This window comes from Cololabis saira, chromosome 15 (assembly GCF_033807715.1).
Source record: "Cololabis saira isolate AMF1-May2022 chromosome 15, fColSai1.1, whole genome shotgun sequence".
In the NCBI taxonomy this organism is placed as follows: domain Eukaryota; kingdom Metazoa; phylum Chordata; class Actinopteri; order Beloniformes; family Belonidae; genus Cololabis; species Cololabis saira.
The window spans coordinates 33,201,258-33,207,291 of record NC_084601.1 but is presented as its reverse complement, the minus strand read 5'-3'; positions in this window follow the sequence as shown (position 1 = coordinate 33,207,291).

Sequence of the window (6,034 nt, the reverse complement as noted above, 5' to 3'; positions counted from 1 at the left end):
CGCAGCTGTGAAGTCCGATGATAAAGGGGCGTGGCGAGACGCCCCTTTAAAGAAGATTTGAACCAATCAGAAAGATGTATTTATGATTGACGGTAGGCTCAACCAATGAAAGTGATGTTATTTTGAACAATTGGCAGTCATTTAAGCCAATCACGTGCTATTGGAAAAAAAAATATTTTTAGTAAAAATCACGTGGATTAAAGCGTTGCAGTAAAAAGCAAATGTGGACATTTTATACAGCTGAGAAGGTAGCTGTATAGCCTAACTAAACCCAGTGAACTTTGCCAGCAGGTTATAACTTTTATGGCTTTAATTAATTGAGGAATTGCAGGTGTTTTGCACTTCACAGTAAACATTTTATTAGGTGAGAATAATTACCCTAAATCTAAACTTTTTATCCTCCTCCTACTTTCTTATCAGAATTGTGGATTTTTCCTTTGATGTTCTTGATAATATTTTAATTTTTAATTCTTATTGTTTTACAAATCAGACCGGGCTGAACACAAAACTGCAGTTGATTTAAAATGAAAATCTGTCACACCAGAACATCCAGGTTTAATTGCTCAATCTACATTTGCACCATTATCACACACACATTATTGTCAAGCTTCATACCTCACTGGTATTTTTGCACATGTATATATTATCCGTTTTTTGGGTTTGGTATTTATTTTGTACATTGCTAATTTTTTTATATTGCTTTTTTAATTATTTAGCTATTTATTGGTTATTTTTCTTTTTCTTTTTTAGGATATACTTTTTTTTATAACTTTTCATACTATCTTTATCTGTATTCTGTAAAATTGTTGAGCGTGTGTGTGTTTGCTGCTGCACAATTGGATTTCTCCTCTGGGGTATCAATAAAGTTTATTCTATTCTATTCTATTCTTCAAATGAGAAGATGGACCCAGAATCTAGCTCATGTTCTGGGCCCAGCATATACTTTATTCAAGTCCTGTGCAATACTGGATTGATTGATTGATTGATTGAAAAATATATTCCAATAGATAGCTCAGAATAGCTTGCTAGGTGGCTACTATTCAAACTAATTCGTATAATGCTTCTGACGTCTGCGTTCCTAATGTTACCAACATACAACATCCTGAAAGTCACTTTGGTTGCCAGAAAAGAGTCCAGTCAATAGTCGAAGGACATAACTTTTATACACAGAATTTCTTGGTACATCCAAAGGGTGGAGGCAGTTGGATATGGTGCTTTTAGGATTTTAATCTCTGCTTGTTTTAGGAGGATGGGATCCTGCTGGTGTCAGTGAGAGCTAAGGGGAGGGGCCCTGGACATGCTGGAGAGATTACATCTCTTAGCTGGCTGGGAACACGTCTAAATTTCCCTGAAAGGACGAGGGGAGGTGGTCGGAGACTAAGAGGCCTTGTTCTCGTTGCTCAGGCTGTTGCTTATTCCACTTGCTCTTATTCAGGGTCTCGGGGGTTTGCTGACGCCTGTCTCAGCTCCTATCCCAGCACTCTTTGGGTAAAAGAAAGGGGAACAACTTAAATACGTCTCCAGTCCTTCACAGGGTCACATTTTTGCAGTCACTCCTACAGGAAATTTAGATTAACTAATTTACTAAACACACATAAACATATAAAACCTATGCAGGCGGGAGAAGGAAGGGCCTTCTTACTGTCAAGAAGCAGTTGTAGTTTACAGGTTTTAAGTTTACGAGCGATTTGCACTGTTTTGATGAACATGATGATGAACTGCTCTGATGAACCTGTGGCATTTGATTTGTAAAAACAGTGAGAACATTTTAGTCACATTTGTTAAAGTAATGTTCATAGATTCAAGTAAAGACAACATAAAAAACATTAACCACAAATAGACTTATATGTCAATATGACTGTGTGTGGGTGCCATAATAGCTCAGTTCCTGTTTTTAAAGCAGACAGAAACTGCAATCATTATTCAGATATTCAGTCAGGATGATGGGAACATCCACTTCTGCCTCGTGGCCTTTATTCTCAGCTCTTACGTCTCTACAGGTCAGCGCATTTCTTCTGTCATATTTGGATTAATCTTGTAATTTATACAACATTTTTATGGGAGAAGTGAGTGTGAAGTGTGGATTTTGTAAATTTGGTTACAAAAAAATGAAGATCTGTTTTCTGAGATAATTTCAGATTACTATTACTTGTGATTTTTCTATACATGTAGTATTTAAAAAAATGTATGCTGGCTCACTGCCAAAGTACTATTTAGAAAAAAGAAGTAATGTGGTCTGTACCAGGTAGTATTAAGTAAATACAATCCACTACATTACATGGGGACTTTTTTTTTTATACATAATGAATATGAGCATGTGAACATATGTTGCTCTCTGTACAGGACTGTCTCAGAAAATTAGAATATTGTGATAAAGTTCTTTATTTTCTGTAATGCAAGTAAAAAAACAAAAATGTCATACATTCTGGATTCATTACAAATCAACTGAAATATTGCAAGCCTTTTATTATTTTAATATTGCTGATTATGGTTTACAGTTTAAGATTCCCAGAATATTCAGATTTTTTTAGATAGAATATTTGAGTTTTCTTAAGCTGTAAGCCATGATCAGCAATATTAAAATAATAAAAGGCTTGCAATATTTCAGTTGATTTGTAATTAATCCAGAATGTATGACATTTTTGTTTTTGTAATTGCATTACAGAAAATCACAATATTCTAATTTTCTGAGACAGTCCTGTATGCATAAAGATTTCTCACATAGTTATGATTTGGGGTTGGTGTAAGTCTCAAAGTTTTCTCAGAAGATTCCTTCTAACTTGATGTTAACACAGTTCACACTGTGGGGAAATCTGATAGATTATAATAAAACAGACAAATAGAAAAGCAGAAACATGCTTTTTACAGGGTCAAAAGGACTTTACCTTGGGCTGTCAGAAGGGGGGGAAGGGAAAAAGCACTGAGAAAAGGCACATTTCACATGGGTGCCACTCATGGTTCTAGTGGCATTATTTAAGTGACTTTTCTCTTATTGATGTTCACACTCAGGTAGGAATGGAAAAAGTGTCAGAAAGTGAACTCACAGCTACTTACTGCACTGTAAAACCTAACAGTACATCTTAATAACAGAAGTAAGTTGAAATAACTTAAACTTTGGAAAACTTGTGGTCACTCATTGCCATCAGTTAAGATAACTCAAAATGAATTAAATAAATGTTTGAAGCTGGTATAAGATGTCTGTGTTTTTTATTGTGTTAAAGCAACTTAAAGTTGAGTTATTTAAGTTATGACAACTAAAATGGTTTAAGGCAATCGGTTTCCTAAAATGAATTGAGGAGCTAGAAGTTGTGACCACTAGAATGTGATCATTTAATTTAGAGGAATAAAACTGAGTAACTTGAACTTAAAGGAGCTGTATGTAAGAGCAATAATAAAACGAATCATAAAATGACCCCGATATGTCAACAGACATTTAAAAATCATGTTCATTTCAAATACTTATGTCACTGACAACAGCACTCAAGCCAGGATATTCCAGTTTAAAAAGAGGAGTTGCAGCCCTCAACTGATGTTTATGTTGTCATTTTTAGTTTTGGCCTGAAGCTCCACCCTCCACCTATCTCCCAATCACCAAGTCAGTATTGTTTCTGAAGCTCCACCCTCCACCTATCTCCCAATCACCAAGTCAGTATTGTTTCTGAAGCTCCACCCTCCACCTATCTCCCAATCACAAAGTCAGTATTGTTTCGGCATCCGGGTTGCCAGCTCGGCTCTAATTATGGCAGCCATGGCAGCCTACGTTCCTGCTGCATTCTGCAGCCTACCTGGCAACCTCTGGTCGGGGGGAGGAGGGGGAGGGTACACGCCGCTCAACAATATTTTGAAAGTGACTGCAGTACCAGTTTTGGCCATTTCTTACAGACGGCTCCTTTAAGTGCTACAATTTATGTAAAGAAGATTCAGTTAAGTTAGTCTGACTTGATGCAAATTAATACAATCAACACTTTTTAAATAAGTCTGAAGGAAATACTACATATGAGTGTATAATACGTATTCGAGTTCAACTAACTTATCAGGTTTTACAGTGTGGTGCAAAAACTGCAGTTATAAAACAACACAACATGGTACGATTTTAGCCGTTTCCCCTTAGGGGTCTGCAAAGCAGATCGCCAGCTTCCATCTCAACGTGTCATCTGCATTTCCCTCTGTCATATCAACCGTATATCCTTATTCACCACTTTGATCTTTCCCTTTCTCTCCTGCCCTGCAGCTCCGTCTCCAGCAGTCTTCTTTCAATGTAATCACCATCCTTTCTCTTCATGTGTCTCAGCCTTTCCTACTTTAACTCCAAGATGGCTGTACTCCTGGTGTCCTCAATCTTAGCCCCTGTCACTTCTGAAGAACATTTTTACATCTTCTACGATCTACTGCTGGCTAGTGCTGGCCTCTTTGCCGTGAGCTGTCTGCTCTGAAAAGTTGAGCTGAACCTTTGAGTCCGGATCATAAAACACCTGCAGCTGCTTTACCTCTTTTTCTTGCCTCTTCACTAGTCTACCTACTTCCTTTTCTTTCACACCCATTTATCCCGTCTTCTCTCTCGTGCTTATTTACATCCCTTCAGGTTTTTCTTTCACCTGTATTCCCTCAACACTACTTCACAATGTCACATCAAAGTCTTAAGAGACTCTCATATGGAGGTTTGATGGGATTTGAAGCCTGACACCTATTTTGCAAATGTATCTTTGCCTTTATTTATTACTCTTTGTTGTCCTTCCTCTGAGTTGGAGTTACATGGAAGAATGGAAATCAAGTCAACATACTGACAAATAGTGGTCGCTGGGTTACAAAACACATTAAACAATCAAATAGAAATTATAATTCTCGACTGGATAAATTACTGGTCATTTCCAGAGTGAGTCTCTCGCTGGATAAAGCTAACTTGAAAATGTTGTCCTTTTCTTTTTTCAGAAAAAGGCAGACGATATTATGCCCCTGCTGAGATTGAGTTGGAAGACTTGGTACAATTGAGCAGCCTATAAGAAGGAAGAAATCATGGGTCTCTCTCTTTTTGAGCTAATTCAATTTTAAATGTCGGCTACAGAAAAGAGTGATTTATGACACATCAAGAATGCATCTTTTTAATATATCCAATTACTTCCCATAGTCCATATCCCTTAATTGGATTGAATTGAAACAAAATATGTTTTATCAAAATTGTCACAAAGCAAACACATACAGTATATTCATTTAACAAGCTGTTTTTTTTTTTTCTCAGACCCTCATGACCCTGAGTGGGCATAAGCAGGTGTACATGAGGGCTGGCTGGATGGAACATTTTGTATAACTTTAAATGTATGCAAAAATATTGCATTGAAAATGTTTTGTTGTATTTCTTGAAATAAAATAATGACATTTCCTTGGTGTGGATTCTCACTCGTCTTCTCCTCTCAGGCCCAAAGTAGGACAGGTTTTAAAAACTATGTTACATATTTTCCACCAGTTTAACATTTTATTCCAAAGATAACTTTATCCTGATGATGTTGACATGAGTTGCATGAAACACAATCCACAGATAACCTCATTAACATGTAAAGCATGAAAAGGGAGCAGATACTCGGAGAATGATGGGTTAAAAAAATATAGAGGTCATGAAGGTCCAAAAGGAGATTTTATGAGTGAATATACTGTAAGGTTGAGCAGTGATTTTGAACAGAAGGGAGTGCAAGTATGAGATTATTCATCTCTATGTGAAGCTCAGTAGACTGAGCGTGTCCTGTCCATGAGATCTTCTACTTTTGCCTTTTGACAGCTGCTCTCGGCTCCAGCAGACCTTCACTGACAGGGGACTGATGGATGAATTCATAATTTTATTTTACCATCATGCCCCCTAGTGGCCCAGGATGTCATAACAACAACTGAACCTACATAGATAAATAACAAAATATATGCGTAGACATATATTACCCCTCTATGTCAGACACTCACACAAGGACACACTCACTCTCACACACATCCATGCACAAAAAAAACCTAACATACTGTAGTTGTCCATGCAAAATGCCAGTTTGATTTA